The sequence below is a fragment of the Thunnus thynnus genome, chromosome 4, assembly GCF_963924715.1.
Source record: "Thunnus thynnus chromosome 4, fThuThy2.1, whole genome shotgun sequence".
In the NCBI taxonomy this organism is placed as follows: domain Eukaryota; kingdom Metazoa; phylum Chordata; class Actinopteri; order Scombriformes; family Scombridae; genus Thunnus; species Thunnus thynnus.
In genome coordinates this window covers 9706212-9728950 of record NC_089520.1, presented here as the reverse complement: position 1 = coordinate 9728950, position 22739 = coordinate 9706212, and the positions used below count along the sequence as shown (strand labels likewise).

The 22739-nt window shown below is 39.0% G+C and overlaps 1 protein-coding gene across 2 annotated transcripts in view; it reads right to left on the bottom strand.

The window, feature by feature from the left end:
- The window catches only part of igsf21a (immunoglobin superfamily, member 21a), a 188165-nt gene that overhangs the window by 120023 nt on the left and 45403 nt on the right, over nt 1–22739 (bottom strand). The gene's annotated exons all lie outside the window — the stretch shown is intronic.

Below are 22739 nucleotides of genomic sequence, written 5' to 3'. Positions count from 1 at the left end.
AGTGATGAAACTAGAAAGTATATAATGAGTAACGTAGAAAAATATCTCGGGCTCCTGATTAAATATATTTCAAAGGTAATGCTGCCATAGCTTGAAAAGGGCAGCTCAGTCGTGATCTGTATGCAATAACATGTTTTTTCTTATATTTAGAAATCAGAAAATCTACTGTCTAATTAGTACAATGCAATACACAGCCTGGAGCTTTGCAATTGTCAGATAATTGAAAATACTTTATTTTTTTCATTAAGATTTAACAAAGTCTTTTGTAATAACAGGCATGAACAGACAACGGCAAAAAAACACATTAACAAACTGCACACATACGCTCACTAATAAATATGATAAAAAATTAAGTAAAGGAAAAATCAGAAAGAACTGTCAATTGCAAGGGCAGACTATTCAGTTCTGACATTAGACACTGATTAATAAGTTCAACTTCTCAAAGAGTGGAGTCCCAGATGGATTCCTGACCTCGCTGTATTATGCCTGATCATCAGCACTTTGCAAAAACCTTCTGAACAATGCCTCACACAGACCTGCAGGTATAATTCATCTATTCCACACATACACATACATGCACAAGGTGATAGAGCATATCAGCATAGGTTTGAAATTATATCGCCCAAATAAAAATACAAATGCAATTACCCTTTGAAAATGGGAGAAAATAAATGCATCCAAAAACCGGAGGAGGGCAATTAAATGAAGGCTGAATGAAGGATGCATTCAAGTGGTAACACATAACCTAAAATTAAGGGAGGTCTCATTGTAGTATCCAAAAATATATCTATCTCAAAATATATCTATTTTACATTAGGGAAAGGGAAGTTTCTGGCTAGCAGAGCCAGCAGTGGTGTGTGGGCTGACTTCCACTGAAAGACTGACAGACAAGCAACCGTCTTCAAAATATAATAGTAGTTTCAATACATTCAAGGGAATTGTATTTTGTAAAAAAGATTGATATCACAGTAGAAATACGGTATAAAAAAGGGGAAAATGGGACCCCATGACTAATGATTGTCCTTATAAAAGAATATAAACCACTATGGGGTTATTAGTGTCTCAACTGACTCCACAGGTGATCATTGCATAGAAAGAAAGGGAAACTAGAGATGCTACTGCTTTGCAATAATGTATTGTAATTCTGTTCTATAATTCAAGGACAAAATGTTACAAGGTTAAATATCTAAAAGCCCTCTTTGCGTTTTTTCAAATGTTTTTTTTCTAAGATTTCTGTTATTTGAGTTGGGTGAAATAGAGAGAGGAAATGCAGAGAGAGAGAGAGGAAAGGATGGTTCCTGTTATTAAATCAAGGACTTCACTTCACACAAAAAAACAGTATTTTGGCTAGATGAACCAGGCCCTGGCTGGTCGAGCACAGGAACATTTTTGTCTACACGACTACTACTCAACAAAGAGGTGGCAGCCAGTCTCTACTATGTGTGTCACAATGTATACTTTGCCTTATGTTAGGTGACAATCATACCCACTACACCCACATGTACTGTATGGGTAGTCATAATGAAAAATGTCATTTTTCTACTGCGGCCACAAAATGGGTTGACTCTTGAAAAGGATCTTTTCATTGACAAAATATCATAGAAAAACACGACTGCGTCATCAACGTTTGGCATGGTGTTTGCATAAATCCATGCAAATCTTTATTGCATATTCCATATTGCTCCGTTCCCCTTGATTGTTAGTGATACACCCCCTAGTGAGCTTCTCCTCCCACATAGATGCAGCAATGTTCACACTGAGTCACCAAAATACCTAAGAGGTTGAATAAGAAAAGCATTTATATGTGTCTAAGACAGCCACATTGCAAGTGCAATTATCTCCTACTGACTTTCATAAAAAAAGAACCCTCAGCATATTCATTCACTGATACTCATTTTTACCTTGTTTGGCCCTTACTCTGTATAGGGACAATTCAGTTGCCTGACTGCAATAATGCTGAAGTGTGCACATTTTTTTCTCTTTTCAAACATAGGAGACTGTTCCTTGCAAGACCTTCGGTGTAAGAATTTATGTCTACATGGTTGTTGATCTTTCACAAAAAGGTTAACTCTAAACCTAAAATATTGCACTAGCGAAATAGTATGGATTTCCAGAATTACCCAGTTTTACATACTATTTAGGACAGTGTCAAAGAGAATAAGACTTTAGTGAATAATTCAAAGGTATACTGTGTGTCCACCATGAAAAAGTGCACACACTGAACTTCTCATTTTAGAAAATGACTACACAATACAGCTGTGGATTTATATGGCACAGCAAAGTAGAAGAGAGGTGAATGATCACTAACAAAATCTGCTACGTAACTGAAAGAAAAAGACGTGACACTGCAGAAATTCCATGTGACTTCCTTTTTAAATGGATAGTCTTGGGTATCTGCATTGGTAGACACAGATCAGCATGTCTCTCGTGTCAGTGCACCTAGATATGCTTATTAAAGAATCTTAATTTAATCAGCAGGCTGAAGAGATCTTCTCTCTAGAGTCAAATTGAATGGATAAACCTTTCCGGAGACTGCATGTCATTAACACAGAGCTGATGCTCTTAGAGAAAATCCTAACCACTTACTATGAACCCACAAGAGGAGCAGTCTGGCCTTGTAAATGTCTCTCTGTGAGTTTTCCAGAGAGGTGGTTGTAATGCATATTACAAGAAAAAAAAAGTCAATTGACTCTGTGGAATAGTTTTACTCACACATCAGGGGATAAACATGTGCGTTATCTTTATTAAGGGACATTTTTAGTTATAGGTTGTAGAATACTCCTTCCTAATTCAACCTATTCCTGCAGGATATGCACTGTATACTTGTAAATTAAAAACAATTAAACAGAATAATAAAGCTTGTAATTAGGGTGCATTATTCAGACAATACAAAGAATACTGTACACAAATCTAGTGGTCTACTTGTGTGGTTGCAGGGATTAATTGTGAACAATTCATTGGCTATGTGGCACAGAGGAAAATGTAACATGGCCAATGACAGAAAAATGCTCCAGAGCATGTGGGGAGGGATGAGGAATTTTTAAAAGAGCAAATTACATGGGTTATGCACTCATGCCAGGGAAGTTCACATTTCAAATAATCCCTACGAAAACTGGAGCAGTTGCAGGCTGCACATACTAAGACATGAGGGCATAATTCCCACGCAATTCAATAACCATCGAATGCCATCCAAATGACTTCATAAATTACACACATTTTATTTGCCAATTCTCTGTTGAAAGTGTTCCAACGAAGCAATATCTCTTGTTATACTTGATGCCCTTGTTAAAACATGGGCTAATAAGGGGAATATTCACACAGCAAAGACGCCAGTGTTAATTCAACTCCAAGCATAAAAAATCAACACAGTGCAAGTGTTTATGTAAGTCGTCACCCATCAGAGATAATTCAACACTTGTGATCGTTTAGACAGCTGCCCCGGAGCCGTATCAGCTCTGATTGGACACACAAGTCTCCGATCAGACCTTGTCAACTCAAAATACTGAAAAATCAACATTTAATCGACTTTGCAGGCTCTCACAAACAATATAGCATTATTCTCCCTCCCTCCCTTTATTCCACATAAAACCTGCAGCACAATTATTCTGCTGTTCATCACAAATTGTCACATTGATATGATTCAAACATTTTCAAATGTTGATCACTATAGAAAAAGACAAAATTGTTGCTTTTATTGAACTTCATGCTGCAAGCTCTGGAAACACCAGCGATGACGTTAAAACAAACAAAACCTCCAACCAACCGCTTTAAGTTAATAATGTTGCATGTTGTACAGACTGAGGCTGGAAACATCATTTTACAGCTTTTATTTTACTTCAGTGTGTTATGCAAACTATTTTAATTCTCAGGGGGAGAGTGATTTTCCTTTGATGAAAAGAGCAATCCATAAATTATAGTGGTGATTTTAGTTCTTTGAAAAACTGGATGAAAGACAGAATACAAAACAGCATAACAGTTTGTTAAAATCACAATGCTTCAGCGTAAATTGTTTTCATAGATGACATTTTGAGCCTTTTAAGGTAATATGACTTAAGTGTCAGGCTGGATATATCCAGTAAGCTCTGACAAGTTATGTCTGGCACTGTGAACACCTTCGGTTTAGCTGAGCTTAAATTCAGCAGACAGAGAGAATTACATTCTGTTTTCATGCTAGCGCTGCACAATATCGATCCTTCCTGTGTTATAAGCCCTGCATTCGAAGGAAGCCCGGGGTATATTTATATAGCGCTCACAGCCATCTACCCATAAGCTTTTTCTGTATGAATCAGATGTTCTGCTAGGCTGACACTACCTTGAAAAGTAACCCTGCTAGATACAGCTGTGACTCTCACATCCCAGGTAGAACCAACAGCGCTTGTGTCACAAATAGCTCCGATTACTGAGGGGAGAGATCTAAAAGATGTGGATGAAGATTTTAAACTTACTTCTGATCAAAGGAAAATGTTCAGCAACCTCGAAGAAACCAACTGCTTTAAAGGGAAATAATTTATTATCATGGAGTGTGAGGGTAAGCATACGGTTCTGCAGAAAATCTACTTACTTGAAACTAAAATCCATTTGGCAACGAAGCTGAATACTTGGATATCATTGTAAGAGCACATAAGCAAGTGTGGAGTGGCCAGAGAGTGCACAGCATTTAATTGGCTCATATTAGCTGGTTGTAGAGGCAGACAAGGCCTCCGGCTTGTCTTAATCCATCAGAGGCACTGTTGGAACAACATCTAATGAGGGCTGCAAACTATGCTTTCTCCCATTAATAACAGCAATTTGCCAAGATGCAATGAGAAAACAAAACACAGCCAATGATGGACCGGCCCAAAATGTGCCTGTTATTGTGCTCTGTGATTTATGGCTATGGCCTACCTTTGCTTAGATGTCAGTGCAACTAAATGTATGAGAAAAATGGATGGCTGAGTTTCTCAGCTCTTTTCCTCATCTGTGCCTCTAAGCAGTGTAAACAAACAGAGCTGATTTGTAGTGTCTAAAACACATTTAAGCATTATCACTTCCAGGAAAGAATTTGTGGAAAAATATGTTGCTTTTTGTTGCAAAAAGTGATTGCAAGGACAGAGGATGAATGTTGTAGCTCATGTTGAATCATTTTTACTAAAATAAAGACAGGATGCCATAGCTCCAATGTTGCATACTGCATCAATATTTGTGTTCATGTCTTTCAGCAAAACAAAAATCTTGGCACAGTTGCACGCATCATCTGTAATTTAACACATATAATATACCCGGTATCAAAGTCCAGTGTGAAAGTCCAGCAATGTGGACACATGTAATCAATAAATGCAGCTGATAACTCCACTTCTACAGCCAGGTGACTGATTTGAAGGCAGAAGGTTAAGGCAAATGAGTAATGTATTGATCAGGGGAGGCTCTTTGAAAAAGCTATGGCCAATGTATTAATGCTTTACATTTCCATTTCTCTCCATTTGAAATTTTTGCATTTAGTCAATGTTATGTGGGTCCCCTCTGAAAAATGTCCAGAAAAAAGTCCAGAGCCTAAGGCAAACAGGTGTATAGATTATGTAAATGGCTCATATTATATATCTTATTCACATTATTATCAATAAAAAATATTCACTAAGTGGGTAACTTAGAGGCTATTAAAGCTTTTAAAAGGAGAGACAGATATAGAAACACCTTGATTGCCTCATTCCTTTTATTTCTTAGAACATGAAGATAATAGGACTTTTTTATGACCCTAAAAAAGTTATCATATATTTAATTTATAGTCCTACATAGGTTTGGTTAAACACCGGTTAGATTATGTCATAAACAGTAATAAGACAGTATAGTACAATTTTTGAATGGACCACAGTGAGGGCATCTTGGCACTTTGCTGCCTTTTGAAACTGCCTGATTGTTGTGCAAGCTATCCAGACTAAACCACCAGAGAAATAATTGTTTTGGGGCTCATAAAATGGCATAAAATCCTAAACGTACTGTCTAGTTTCTATTCTTTGTACAGGATACAAGGATGACACCTTTATTTTAAAGCTAAATTCACTTATCCAACCTATTTCTGTTATTTTGGCCTTCATTCCTCTTGATTTTGATACAATTTTGCGTCACGGCTGAGATGTGAGCATGTGGCAGCTCTGCTATTCACAGCTTTTCATGCGGAGTGCTCATAGCAGCCACACAAGCGATTTGTCTGACAGCTTGTGTTGCCATATTGGTCTCTCTGTTGTAAAGCTGTACCTACCTGTGTTGCTTGATTCCCAGACCTCAGAAATGTCATGGTGGTGTAACTTAAAATGATAGCCCCAACTACCAAAACAGGGCTGTTAACAATTTAACGTTTCCTTTCAAGTTAACTTGCTTGATCATTTTCTATCAGTAGGAAATGTGCACAAATACATGCAATGTACAAACATTAACAAATGGAATGAAAGCTTTTTATGTAGATTATGGATCTAAATCTCTTGTTTGTATTATAATGTTTATTTTGTTGTTGTTTTACACTCCACATAGTTCTGGCTTCTTCTTTACTTGTTCTCATCCAACATTTGGTTATTTGATGGGTACACCTTCACATTTGTATTGCTAGAATTCAGCTCTGATTATGTAAAAGGTGATAAAAAAAAAAATAAAGTGTTTTTTTATCATCACTTTCATCAAACTAGCAGGAATGACAGTGGATGAATGAACACTGCTGTGAGGAGGGTTCACCAAAGTCAACACATCTCAGGTACCGATTTGTAACTGAACATGTAAACTGGGCTCAGAAAGCGTTACATGGAAAGAGAATTTGAATGACTGGTTGCTGATTTATTCGGGCCAAGAACACAATCTGTGCCTGTGGAGAAGGCCTTCTTTTGTAAACACAAAGCTGGGAGCTGATGCGTTTTTCAATCAGAGTGATTTACTGTTTAATGACATGCTTCAGCTTCAAGAGTGTCAGCACCCGTCCGTTGTAATCCACCGCCCTCCCACAAGCCCATACTGCTATAGTGGATAGCAATCACGAGGAACCCTATCAGCGGGTCCTCATTCTGAATGGCCTTAGGCATGTGGAATTATCATGTCATTGGTGAGAAGAGTTGGAGCCAGAGCGGTAATGCAGCCAGCCTTCCCACATGGAGTTAGTCAGATGCAGTGGTGTGTATGTCATTGCTGCAGTTAGCTGGCCAACTAAAGCAGTGAATCTCTGATCCCTCTATATCCCACTCTTTCTTTTCTATCCCTGTATTAGTGTACCGCTGCTATCAAGAAAAAACTGCAAATGTAGGATTGGTGTTTTTTTCCTTGTTTTTCCTTACTTGGTGTGAAGCTATTCATTTACTTGCTGAGTGAGTTTCATGACCCTCAGCACCATGAATCCTGTTAAAAACCTGTCATGTAATTTCAGAAAATAAATAAATGCTGACAAGGAAACAAGGTTTTTTCCTCTCTCAACCCATAAAAAAACGCACTTTTGGAAGATATAAGGCTTTGGTCTCACAGCAGCAACATGAGGCTCGCATGATAAAGACAAAAAGATGACCACTGCTGTAGCATGCAAGTAGCCTCCGGGGAGTCGGAGTACCAGACCTTCCATGGCTACACCATCAGGAAAAATGACATTGCCATGTCTGCTGTAGATTATCCATCCAGGAACTTGCATGTGTGGGGATAAATGTGCCATTAGCTTGTGTGTGTTCTCTGGAGATTTGTAAAGCCTGATATAATCAGTGTGGAGAGATAACCACACATTTGTTTATTCATATTTCTAGAGTGGATAACAAAGAGAAAGAAACAGGTTATTTAAAAAAGACCATTGCACTGCTCTACTCTCAGCACCAGTGTTAAATACTTGGCAAGGGCGCTCTGCAGTCTGCAGAGTACTGCATTTTATCACTGAGCTAGAATTACAAAAGGCCTTTTTTGATGTTGTGACAATACTATATGTGAAAATTTCACTTTGTGGTTGTGAGATGCCAGCAAAAGCACCAAAACGTAAAACTCACAAGCTGACAAGTATGATTTTTTAGTACAGTGGATGAAAAAGGAAAATTGTAAACAATGGAGAATAAAGTATTTGACATAACAGCCAACAAGAAAGTGACTTTACATGTTGAACAATGAGATCTGACGGCTAAAATCAAGAACAAACATCGTTGATAAAACTGAACATTATTAAAACTCAAACTTACAATAACCTGTTTCTCAAAGATACAGAAAAAAGATATGAATTGATTGCATTCACTGCATTGCTATAATGACCAAAATTGTTTCAAGTTTCGGGATTTTTTTAAGGGGCCATCACAACTTGTGTGAGGGCTTATGGATCAGTGCACACAAAGCCACTGGTGTTGTAAATGGTATTAAAGTAATGCTGAACACCAATATCCCTTTGCCTTGCTAAAGAGATTCATCATAATAACATATCTGGTACATTTTATGAGAACAGGGCTAACCTTATGACATGTCAGTAGAAAATGCATTTTTGTTTTTGAGAGGATATTGCAAAACCTGCATCACTCTTGCTAGCTAAATATATATTCATCTAACTTCTGGCTTCATTTTTGCAGATGGAAATTATTTTTTACCATTGTTCTGTGGCTGCCAATCTCAATCATTTACTGAGAAATAATCCAATTTCTGCTCAGGGAGGGCTGCATATCTATCTCTGCTTTTTGAAAACAGCTGTACAGAAGTTATGCATCTACAAGTATGTGAGGATATTATTCAGTGTAATGGTAGCAGTAGTAGGTCTAGTAGTTAAAATGACATGATAACTTTTGGGACATTTTATGGCCTTAGAGTAACACTTTTTGGAAATGTAAATGGTGTATCCATGGAGAAAGATTGTAGTATCATTTCTACCTGTCCCACTGTCAGTAAACTCTAGGAGCTGATGTTCTTTTCACCGAAAAGAGTAAGCCCCTAAACAGTTGAGGTGAACAACACCTGTTTGAACAGTTTCATGTCATGCACCTTTAACAGAGCAGGCTGGGGATGGTGCTCACAGTACAGTGAGCAAGCAGAGCCTTCTTCTGGCACAGTGCTGCAGGATGACACACCGATGTGTGGATCTGTCTAAGCTTTCATAAATAAGGGACAGTCAGTGAGGCAAATGTGGGAGGTAATGAGGTAAATGTACGTTTTTTTTTAGCTGACGGTGCAATTGTTTGGCAATGAAATATTTGGATTTTGCTGCATGAATGAAACTTATTGCTTCTTAAGTTTGCTGGAACTGCAAACTGCTGGAACTACCTTGCTGTGTGTTTGATGTGTGTATGAACTTTCTTGGAACAAACTTGGGGTGAGCAGATGATGACAGGTTTTTGTATGACTGTTCTTCAGATTATAGAAAGCAACACTTGAGTATGAAGTTACCAGGTTCTTACGTTCTATTCAGCATCTGCAGAAAGCAAATCAGCTGCAGACATGAACAAAAGTGGAAAGTGGTCAAAGTGTCTGTTCTGCTTAGAAGTGTTTATTTTGTCTGAAAAATTAAGCAGACACCAGCAGTAGAAATAGAAAATGTGTTCTCAAATCCTGCCTCAGACCTTCAAAAAAGTAATTTTTCAAATAGCATTTTATGATTCTATTCACTATTCTTCATTCCAATTTCCGTAAAAGCCTCTGGTACAATGAGTGTGGGTGTTATACATGAAGTAAACACATTTAGAGCAGAGCGAGAGTCACAGTCCAATTTTTAGTGATGCACACACACACACACACACACATACACAGTCAAACACAAACAAACACATGATAATAGAAGGCTAGATACACAGATGGATAAATAAGGGATAATTTAAATATTTGTTCAATAATACATTTTCAAATTTATTGTAAAAGATCCTCAATAGGCCACATGGAGCTGTAACAACGCTACACTCACTCTTTGTGTGAATGTGTATGTGTGTTCTGGTTTATTGGTATTAATACTAAACACTTACAGTACCAGTCAAATGTTTGGACACACTTTCTGATTCAAGGGAATGGGGAGGTGTGTCCAAACTTTTGGACTGGTGCTGTGCATATAAAATAAACTTGAAAAAAAAATGGGTTGATGTTGTGTTCATTTAAAATTTCATTTAAAAACAGAACACATCATTATCACCTGTACAAACCATACTCACAAAAGGACCAGAGGCTTTTCCTAAAAGCTGCCGAGCAGTTCATTCGTATTTTTCCATCAGTAATAAATACAACAGACTATCTAGAGGAATCTAGAGGAATGAAATGTCACAGAGCCTTTGAAATAGATATTACAATCTGTTTTAATAAGGTAAACAGGACCTGGGCGCAATATTAATAAAGGCTTCAACAAAGTCATAATGGTGTTACCAAGGAAGCAAGTTGTCCCGGTAACCCAGAGACAGACTCACTAGGGTATCAATCACTGTTTGTGCATTCAATCTGTAGACCCTTGCATCACTACAGGTCATGAGCAATGGCAGGAAACGAGGGAGGAGACGGGGGCAGTGTGGAGAAATGGCCATTCTGAATGTCAAACGGGTAGATTTGAAGAACGCATCCAGCATGCAGGGAACATAAACTGCAGAGTCAATTTATCATAGCAGAATTGCTGCCGTTAAGAAGGCCATGTTTCAGTGACTATTCACAACATCTTTGCACTAGTCCGCTCTTGTTTTCTGCACTTTGAAGCCTCACTCAACCACTTCACAAACACGATCTCGCAGAGGCAGCCACTGTTTTTTCTCAAACCTTTCTACAGTAGTGTTGAGGCCAAAAAGAGGAGATCCAGTGTGCCTTGATATTCCAAAAAAGAAAAAAAAAAAAGAAAAGGAAAACTATTGACAAAGTGATCTCAATTAAGATATTGACGACTGAGTGTATGTACGATTTCCTGACAAACACAACTGGCAGGTTTGTGCTGGTGGCTCAGCTGATTTCTGGTATTGTATTTTATATTTCTATTAACTCCAGTGGCCTTCAAAAGGAGTTTCCCTGCTGTTCTATCTTCATCTTTTTGCTTACGGCAAAGTATATTCTTCCTTGTCAAAATGAGTCAGTGGTACATAAGACAGAAAAAAGAGAATCTGTTACCTAGCTTACTTCATTTAAGGCCAGAGGAGCCATGTTGTGCATGATACAATGGGAAAAATTAATGCATAATCTTCAATCTATGCTTACACAATGATCATACAGATTAGAGGCAAGGGGATCAGTTTTTTTTACTTTTTAATTGTAAATTAAAGTAGGAAAGCGTGGAAGGGAAAGGGAGAGACAAAAACCCACAGACAAAACACATTTGTGATAGGGTCTTCTCAATAGAATCTCACCCTAATCTCATCCTTCTTTGCGTGATAATTTGCAATGTACAAGGTGTGATTTGCAACAAAAGGTGCATTGGGAATAAATGACAAGGTCTAAGAGAAGTACAGTGGAGGCTACAGACATTCACCATATACTGCACTCATGACTGAAAGCAAAGCATGGCACATAAAACACATAATAGTTTTATAAGATTCATAGCAAGGAGGGTGTTAATGGGACAGTGAGAGTAAACAAAGTGATTATCACTATATTGTTCAAGTTATAAAGGTTTTTCATTCATTGTAGTACAATTGCCGGTGAAATATTACCTAGCAGTATCAATGAAGCTCTCTGGCTAGACTGCTGTCCCCTCCCCACTGATCTGACTACACTGTTTGTCTGCCTGAAAGCTAACCAGACTCTGAGACCATCCACCTGTTAGCCCAGTGCCTCAGCACCAATCTGGCCCAGTGCAAAGGGCGTAATCCATGGTTGGATATTACATCAAAAGGCCTCAAAGGCGAGTGGGGGTTTGTTCATCACTCAAGAGCCAAGCAAACTGGTAAGGGGGATAAAAATGAAACTCACATGCCGATTTATCAGCACTGTGGTGAGGATTAAAGGACTGCCAGCCCTCTGCCTGCATCGCCAACCTACTGCCTGCATGCTTTGTTTCAGCAGCTTTTAAACCCCCTCTGTCTCTCAAGATGTGCTTCATCACTTCAATAGAACCATGCCTTCGTCTGACCAACATTGCAGAAAAAAAAAGCTGCAAAGGAGACAGCGAGTCCTCTATTCATTGATACGATTCACCTCTATGTAGGCAAGGTAAGCAAACCGTCGTTTTTTTTCCTTTTACAATTCAACCTTTACCGTCAAACAAAGGAGAACGGGGACACACCCAAACCCAATTACAAGCTTTGTTTTGTGTAGAAGGCTGAAGAGGAGGAGGCCACATGACTGCTGATAAAGAAAAAAACAAAACAAACATCTCCACCCCCACCCACTTTCATTTTATTTATTTTTTTTCCCCACACAGCCATGCCATGCTTTTGTACTATGTGGAATTGCATCCCATTTTTTGTACTAAAATCCACATGAAGTAACTACTCAGCTCAGCACCAGAATTATTCATTGAAGGGTAGGGTGGGGTGGTGAGCAGACCTGTATTAAAAACCGCCAGAAGAGGAGACAGCTGTCCCAGCCCACGTTCTTATGTGATCTCTGCTTAGGGAGCAGGCTGGTATTCCAAAGCCCCATCTGAAAACAAATTAAAGAGGATTAGAGGCTGCCACTGCAGCTCCTCTCCTCTCTGTTCTGGGGAATAGTGTCCTGCTGGCCAAAATGGTGACCTTCACACTGACTTCCTGTCCTGTGCACAGGCACACCCCAGTAAACATTAAGGTCATAGTATAGATTCAGCAAAAAATTTCACCATGACTACACTGAAGGTAGAAGGGTCAAGAGGATTACATGACCAGCTGAATAAATGGGTGAATTTGTTAAAGCTTCAATATTTTTTATCTTAAAAAGCATATACAGCACAATGCAGTATTTGGACATTGAGACGTTTTCTGCTGTGTTGACTGTGTACTCTCGCAAATCGGATTTTAAATCAAATGATTACTATGAGGTTAAAGTGCTAAATCTCAGCTTTATTTTGAGGCTGTTTACATCCACATCTGATGAATTGTGTGTGAACTGTAGCTCCTTTAATATGTAGTATCTTACCTGGTGATGGTCTGCCAGGCCTGTACTGCAGACATGTTTTGGGTCACATGCTTAGGTGGATTAAGGTCTGGTGATTGACCTGAAAAAACATTCTACTGCTTGGCCATTAAAAAAACTCATTGGTTGCCTTGTCTCTGTGTGTAGGATCATTGTTCCACTAAAGTACTGGGGGTAAAATGTATAAAATGAATGTTGAGTCAAGTGATCTCCTGACTTTTCCTATAGTACCACCAACAGGTTCACAGTTCTTACTTATGCTGTGAAATGTCTCAACATCTACTAGATGGATTGGCAATATATTCAATAAGGGCATTCAGACTTTAGCTAAAAGCACCACTGTGTCTAAGTACAGCCCCAAAGAGCTGCTAGAGTCTTGTTACTCTATCAGCTCTAAAAAAAATTGTCATGTAAGGTAAGCACGGACAGCATAGGCATGACATGAAACAGCCAACTGATGAAATGAATTCAGAACTGCTCCACTGTACTTGTCCTGTACTGTTTGACTTTACCTTCTGCTTGAAACAGGTTTTTTTGCCGTAGGTCAATGTCAGTCCCTCTCCAAGGCTGCCTGCTGTCGTCTTTGACTGAAGCAAGGGCATTTTTACTGATTAGACAGAAACTGGTTTGATCATCTTTCAACATTGTTCCCCCGTGGCTAAAGTTATACCAAGCATTAATCAGTCTTCATTAACTCATGGTGTCACATGTATAATTCTACTGTCATTTTACCCGCCTATATGTCCCCTCCCACTGCTTGCTAGTGGCAGGTAGGACAGTCAAAGGAGACACGTTGTCTATCCTCCAGCTATTTCCCTTTAGTCATTCTCAGATCTCGCTGAAAATGTGGAGCCATAAAGTCAGCCGGGGGGTTGGGGGGGGTGGAGAGGGGCAGTGGCTGTGAGATGGATGTCAGGATTTACAGATCAGAGTAGGCATATTTTGGATTTTTATGGCACTGGATAAAATGATAAAAGCTACAGAAGATCAGTGTGATTCCATCAATCCCAGTAACATATATCTCCCTGATTATTAATAAACTGTAGCTGCCCTGATGTCAAGCATTTTGAAGTTCACATGCCTGGAGGTGTGGCTCATCCAGCGGAAATGTTGCCATAAACTAGAATGACCCAGCTATCTGTAATGACACCTATTGTTGTTTAAGATCCTTAAGGGAGAGAGATAGCTGAAGACAGGAAGAAAATGGATGAGAATTACTATTACAATTTGTCTGGAAGTGCAGAAGACTAAATGGGAGATTTCACTGATTTTCCCAAATTACACAAATTCATCTAATCTCAGTACCTCCATTATGTCTCGCAATTATTCCTCTAATCATACACTCCTGTATGCCTTAATGGGTTATTTTTTCTCATCGCCTTCTTTGAGCTGATGTATTTCTGTAGTGGAATGAAAGAAACATGGCAGTGTGAGGAAGAGAAAGCAGAAGAAACAGAGAGGGAGAGAGAGCACAACCTATCACTCGTCTTGAGTGAGGGGAAGTAGGAAGCATTGGTATTCACAGCAGTCCCTCCATTTTGGATCTCGTTCGGTACTTGGCTGCAGCCAACTGCAGCTCTGACACATGCACATCTCCCCCTCACACTGTTAGTAAAAGAGCTACTGTGTTAATTGGGCTAAACTGTGTTAGGGACGGGAGGGGAAATTAAAGCATGGCTGTAAACAGGCATGGATGAATCACATCTGTCAGGTTTATGAGATCAAAGAAGACGTACGGTGCATGTGTCTCCAGCATTTTATTTCCTGTGCACATCTGGTGAACTGGGCAATATACTCTATTTAGTGAAAAGCAGCTAAATGAAAATCACTATGTTACAAATCACACTTCTTCAAGTGAAGCTATCTGTGGTTTGTGCCTTCCCTGTGTTGTCTCACTGGTTGCAGTACACATAGCTGTATCCTTTTGGCTGTCTCTTAATTAGAAACTCTAGATTCAAAATTATGAAAGTAAGCCAAGTTGAAAGATATGAGGACATTTCTAACAAATAAGTTATAATCCATACCAGTCTTAGCTCAAATTGTAATTGCAAGTAATTCTAAACATTTTTAGCGTGTTTGGAATGTTGTCAAAAAGTAAAAATTACCATAAAAATGTAAATTTAAAAATCTTTCCTGTGATTGAAAATTATTTGAAAAGCTAGTCATCATGTGGGTTAAAACAAACAGTGAAAACTAATGAATGACTGTGTAATATGTACTACTATGTACTGCAGAGTTATGTCTACATCATGCATGTAAACCTATGTTACCTATTTTTCTAACTTTTTATTGATTGGAGAGCAGATAACTGATCCTCAGAAAAGCCTAAGTAAAGTCATCTGTCAAACACTACAGAGGATGGATCAATAAGTCATATGAAAGCCATCCAAACATCTTTACCTCCCCTGTAGCCACACAGCTATAATATTACAGTACCATTATTTGTGTGCTCTGTTCTACCTCTGTGAGTACACACACATACACTCAGACTCAGACATATATTGGTACAAATCAAATCAATGTTTTGTTAACTCTCACAACACTGTTGCTGTCATGAAGCCAATCAATCCTAACCAGTAACAATTCACTGACATGTTAATCAGTATTTTCAAATGAACCTGGCACAGTCAATGATTGATTTAATTTCATTAATTAATTAATGGGACTATTCTGTTGATTGCAAAAAGAGCTGTTCAACAACCATGTTACCTCTCCAAGGACTTCTCTCTTAAACCTGAAAAATACAGAGCCAGTGCCGGAAAGGTTGAGCCTTACAATAGACCACATGTCAGGTACAATAATTTTGAACAAGAAACAAGGTGTCAAGAAACAAGAAACGATAAGCAAATGGATGCATACTAAGTGTCAAACCCTGAGGTGTGAAATATCTTCTGTTCTGTCTTTCTGTCTTCTGTGAGCTGAATTTATTTCTATGCAGAAAATGGTTTTATATAGCATTATACCATAAAACAATCATGTATATATACCATATATATATACCATATATATTTCCTGTATAGTGATGACTGAATACAAAGGTTAGTCTTATTAAAATTCTAAGGCACAACATATAAAAAAGGCCTGGTGGCTGCAAAGCTCAGCCACAATTTGGATCCAATAATTGTGTGATGGTGTGATAAAAATGAAAATCATCACAGTCTGGACAGCTCAAACTGCAACTGTCCCATACTTGGGTGAGTATAGCTGTAAACTGGTCAATAAAAAATAGCTTAAAAGTTTTCTTTACAACAACTTCAAAAGACAATATTATTCCTGACAGCTCCTTTCACGCCTCTGAGAAGGCAATAATTGTGTGTAGCGAGTGCGATGAGGGAATTTCAGCTGCAGAAGACAGGTACATGTGTCACACAGATAGAGGCTGCTAAACGCTTGGATACTTTTTCTGGTTACTCTCCCACTATTTTATTTGACTTGTGTTTTTGTACGTAATTATTTAGCCTTTTTTTTGTGAATGTCAATAATAATTGAATTTGTTTCAAACAATATATATACAGTATCTGCTAGGAAAACCAAAAAAAACCCCCAAAAAACAAATTAACGACATCAAGTTCCTCTAAATAACCAATGACATACTCCCAAGCAATTCTGCAACCATGATAATTGCTAAGAGGGTCAGGATGGCAGATTCCTGCTCAGCATTGCTGCGTTCAGTGCTATGTGTGCCTGTCAATCAACGGCTGTGACAGACAGTCACTATCCACCTGCGCACCAGGGGGTTCAACAACACTCATAACAGTGACTCATTATTCATATAATTTAATTTATAACACACTGCATTTAGATATGATTGGACAGAAGCATGCAAGAACAGGGATTTTCATGAAACACAAGTACATATCAGTATAAATCAGTGATGTGGTACTCATGTTAATTGTTTAATGGCTTGTGGCTCCCTGTCTTAGTACAGTTATGTAGGACTGGATTGGGAACTGTCACTGTATATTTGTGTACGTGTGCATACTTTGATTTCATATACTCTGTGACACTGCATCTGTGCTGCATGTGAACATGAACTGTAGAGGCATATTTTTACTGTAAATCGCATGCTAGCAGTAAGTGTGATTGTTTAATCACAAGCCAGTATGGGTGGGAAGGATGGGTGTTGTGGAGGCAGAGTAGTGAAGGCATAAAGCTAAATGATGGAAATCCCTCCTGTCACCCAGGGTCCCTGCAGCATGTTCACTCAGGATGCTCATCTGTCTCAGCCTACCACTTTAGCAAAGCAGTCTAAATAAGGAACACAAGAGGCATCCTTGGCAAAACCCTGAACATGTCCACAAGGTCAGCTATCCCACCAGGGCCCTGGGTTACCATCATGGGGGACCTGAGCAATCAGGTGTGAACATCTGCACTAAGGGAGCCTCTAATTCTGTAAGACTCCAGTACTAGAGACAGCAAGGACTGTACTAAGGCTAAAAAAGCTGTGAGAGAAATGCTAGTCAAGACCTTGATGCAGGAACAGATGTACTGTAACACATTCAAAACATAATCCTATGAATGTAACATTGACCTTCTCTGTGAAAAGGACTTACACGCATCCTTTCAATGCAAAGATTCTATGATATAAATTATTAAAGCAGTTCAATCCATAGAGTTGCAAAAGGCAAGATTTTATGTAAATCAACACCTAGCTGAGACCACTTAGTGGAGCTGCAATAGAGCACAGCCCCATTCCCTCTAATTGAGATGCTGAAGATACATCATATTTGCACAAATAAATCAGGGCAATATAAGTTTGTCTGCCTGAAGACAGGGATAATTTTTTTACCTTGGAGTTAAATAGAAGTTGTCTGCCAAACATCAATGAGTGAGTCATTTGGTAAAAAGTCCCACAGACCACCCAAGCTGGTAAACATCATCAAAATGTGTGTAATTTACTAGCACCACATTAGATAATTTAGGGGTATTGACAATTTCAAACACCTCATGCTGTCATTTCAAAGCTGAAAAATGTTCATGTTGTTTCATGCAGATTTAGTTTTGTGTAAACAGCGCACATATATTCCTGATATTATTGTATCATTGTGACTCAAGGTTTAAACAGAGACTTAGAAATGTGTTCTGTTCTGTAACACTGCACGTTCCAAAAATACAGTGATGTTCTGTTAAAAAATGTGCAACTGCATGTACTTGGTGATGGTTTCTAGGGTGCTGGAGAAGACAGAGACCTTGTCATACACAGCCTTTGCTCTCAACCTGTTTCTTTCCTAAGTTGTTCTACTTGTCTGCAAAGTCACAGTTCATATTCAGCTGTCTGAATAAAAAATGGTGCCACATTTTCAAGTCTCCTCTCATTTCACTTATTCATTTGATTTTCCATCTAATTATTATTCAATGATGGCCCCACTCTCCCAATGACAGGTGATATCCTGTGTCCCAAATATCAATTTTAATGTTGTTCCCTAGCTACAAACACATCACAGTGACTCATGGGTTTTAATAGATTATTTTGTGAGCTGTCAAGTCCAGGGCCTGCAATAATGTGACAACGGCTCATTGACTTTTAATAGGATGCAATTTGAGCTGAAACTCTGTGTTTAGAGCAGCAAAGTGGAGGAAGACAGCAGAGTGATGCCCCCGATTCCTCTAACTTGTGATGTTTCCTTGGATTTTAAATGTGGCGGTAGGAGGGGAGGAAGGAAAACAGTCAATGGAGCTGTAAATCTAAAGAAGATACCGAGGAGGCTGACACAAAGACAGAGCAAATCTCAACTTTGTAATGCAGGAGAGAGGCATCAAAGTCATTCAATGACAAGAAGACAGATGCAATAAATATTAGCTTTGAGCGGCATGTGATGTTGGATGATGACATAGAGTTGTCCGCTATGGCTGTCGCTCAGTCACAGATTGAGTTTGTAAATGCTGTACATGGATGTGTGACCTATGGATGAACTGAGGGTTTTTTTCTGCTTGGATGAAGAAGAAAATGACAAAGGGATTGTTGGTGTCGGATGGAGAGGTGGAGGGAGCTGGAGAGGGGTGAGATGAAAACAGGAGCATTTTGACATTGCCTTTTCTGACATTCATAATGCTTAAAGGACACTGTGAGCATCCAGCGCCCTCCTCCCCTGTCGTTTTATGACAAGCTCAGACACTCCACAATCTGGTGGCGCCCAGGTACCATCACTCCAGTCATTATCTCGCAAAACCCATTCCATTTGACCTCTGCAGTTGATGCGCATTATTCACGATAGGAAGAGCTCTAACATGCACCTCAGCTCTGGTGAAGGAGACACGAGAGCAAAAGAGTGAGTGAACAAGTAAATGAATGACAGAAAGAAGGAAGGAGACAGAGAGAGAGAGAAGCCAAGACAGAGCCAAAGACCAAAGACAAGGAGACAATAAGTTTAAAGAGACAAACCAATGAGTTTAACAACTCAGGGGAGACAGATCACATGCAGTGAGTGCACCTCCATTAAATACCGTGGTCACCTTCAAACAAAAATAAAATGACCGCTGTGTGTCTCCACCCCATGACCAACACCCCTCTTGCTTCCTCATTAGAGCATAAGTATAGCTCTAATGAGCAGGAAAAAGCCTTTGTGTTGTAGGCAAGATGAATGGATGCACAAAACTACTTCACACCTCTCTGCCTGATGCCATGGTGGTGTCTCTATCTCTGTGCTCCATGGGAGGGAGCCTTCTCGTGAGTCCTTCAGGACCAAAGGGCCCTAAGAGGCCTTAATTACATCATTCAGCTAATTATCCACAAAGCTGTTGTCATGGATAGCTCTTTAGCTTGGGTGAAAGCCTCAATAGAGAGAGAGGCGCAACCTCAAGGAAAGGTATCTATACTAGAATGAAAGCCTTTAAGGCAGATTTTTGGCACAAACTACACAAACAGGATAGATCTACTGTGAGATGAAACAGTAATCTTATCTCTTTGTGCCATAAAGACCTTTGTTTATAAGATATTTTGGCAAAGCTTTGTAGTGCAATGCAGCAAGCAACACTGTTCATCTAATACACTGTGAGTGGCATATCATATTTAGAGGTCTAAAAGACCTCTGGCAGCTAGTGATATTTAGACCTGTCATTCCGCAATACCATACCTGATATCTGAAATAGGTTTTTCTCTTGGGCTGGCATAATAAAAGGGCTCATAGCCTTAGTAGGAAGCGATACTAGTTTTACATAATTCACTTAAGTGTCAAACTCTGAAGAAAGGATGAACATGAGCACAGCCTTGCTTATGAATTTTGCTTAACAGTATTTCCAAGAGGTACAGCATTTCATCTGGTATGTTGGTGCCATTTCTTCTTCATGTCCATATCTCCATCTGTGTTCTAAAACCATTTGTTCTTTGCTAGGGTGGAGCCTATCCTACTAGGAATAATGGTAAAAGACAGAGAAAACACCCTGGACAGTTCACCAGACCATTGCAGGGCAAATTGAGACAAAAACATCCATAGCTATGAGCAATTTGGAGTCTAGATTGCATGTGTTTGGACTGGGAAGGAACTAAAGCAGGACAAGACCCTTGTGAACACATGTAAATCCCTCACAGAAAACCCTATGCTGCTATTTGAACACAGGACAGGACACGCTGTGAGGTAATGGTGCTACCCACTGAGCAACAGTGCCACTCAACCATAGAGGTTACAGTATACAGTCTGTCCTGATTCTTAACATTTTTTAAGTTGCAAGTCACAGCAGAGATCACAGAGACAGAGATTACATCTGAAGATAGCAAAAGTCCACAAAAGAACTCTGATCTATGCAAGATTTGAGTTTTAGAAATTCCAAAAGTAAAGCAAAAATATTGTGGACTATCTATCTATCTATCTATCTATCTATCTATCTATCTATCTACTAAGAGACAATGATTATTATACAACAAGATTATTATACAAGTTTACAGATTGCATAACACTTGGATAGGATGTGATGCTGGAATGAAAAGTGATGGACTGCTGAAAGTAATTGTCTTGCGCGAGTCGTGAATCCATGTGAGAAACAGTCTTAGCATCTTCTACAATAAACAAAACCATGACTGATTGCAATTGAATGTTCTGTCATTATGAGTCCATTCTTTACACCAAAGGCTATGAAAAAAAAAAAAAAAACAAGGTATGTGGAGTGAGAATTGAACATTATGAGGCTCTCTGAAAAGGTGGTTTAGATTCATCAAGGCCAGCAGAAACTAGAAGAAGAGAGTGGTTGCTTGAACTCAGTGATGGATTAAGCTGCCTAATGCTGCTCATGACTCATATAGAATAATCATTGTTTAAAGCAGGAGTATAACAATTGCATGCTGAAACATTACTAATACTGTAAGCCACTTCGGCAGAACATAATTGAATTTATCTATATCCATCTTGTGGTTATGTACTATATTCTTATGCTGCAAAAATAGGCTGCAAAAAACACAGGAGCAAATAGTCAAGAGGACGGGCTGATATTGCATCCCAAATTACAGCTGATGTTGAATAGCTTGAATACATACTCAAAATAAGCTTAGTAAGTGTGGTCGCCTTTTCAAAATGTCAGAACAAGTTCACAGAGGCATCATTTTAAATGGTTTTGCTATAATTAAACTAGGTACCCTGGCACTGGATGAAATTGCTACAGTTTTGCTTTTCAGTACATTTAAAATGCCATCAGGCCTGCCCCAAAGTTTACATTGAAATTGACAAATAAATGTAATGAGGGGATAACAGATCATTGAAGCTCAGCTCACTAATAGCCACTATCCAAAATAACATCTGCAGATCCCATGTTTGCAGAGCAGTCAGTCGGAAACAATGATGTCATATACTACAGGCCACTCAGAATTCATTGAACAACCAATGGCTTTTGCAACACGTACACAGCGGCCTATTAAAATAACCTGTTTCAGATAGCACAGAACATATAGAGCGGATTCAGATAACTCTGGACTACTGCTGGCAGAGCCTAATGGTCCTTTGGTGCATACGAAGAATTACTTATTTTTATAATTGAGATTCAAGTTGCATTTCAAGGTGTGAAAGTAAATGTAATGAGTAACAGCAGGAGAGCTATGATAAAACAACATACTCTAAATGCTGTCAATTTGGCATTGGAATTGATTAATTGAGTCATTTGACATGCCTGCTCACTTGCCAAAAAACTGCTTTTTGACATGTCTCCAAGGAAATCACTCTTAACTAAAGCTAATAGGCTGGAACACTTTCTGAGTTAGTGGTGTGAGACCACACATAAATATCTGCCAATCAGATTGCATCCTCTTGCAGGCTTTGTATCCTTCGTCGGAAGAAGCATGGGTAACAGTAAACACAGACACTGACATTTCCTGATGTGACTGACAAGACTCAGTGAAGATGAGGGTCAGCACGGCACTCACATGCCTTCCAACCCCACCTCATGACAATCCAAAATGGGTGACAGTCACAGTGAAGACAGGGTGCCAACACAAGCACATATTCTGCCCTCTTGTGCACTTCATACCCATGTCAACCATGACAGCCACTCCATGTATATGGTCTAATGAGGTGGCTCAATACCAGCATGTCACACATGCTGGAAAAAGTGAGCACAGTGGAATGCGTAGACTTTTCTGGCATTTTTTAAGAGCTTGACTTTTTTTTTTTTTGTATTGGCTTTTAGAAAGGTGTTAATAAATCGTGGGGATGTTTTAGAGGGGGTGTGAAAACTTAATTGAAAAAAATAGGTTTGGATTTTACTAACTTTTCTGTGTCAGTCCCATTTTGCCTGTAAGTTTAATCACCTTCCAAGTAGGATTTATAAAGAAGTCATCTGTGTTG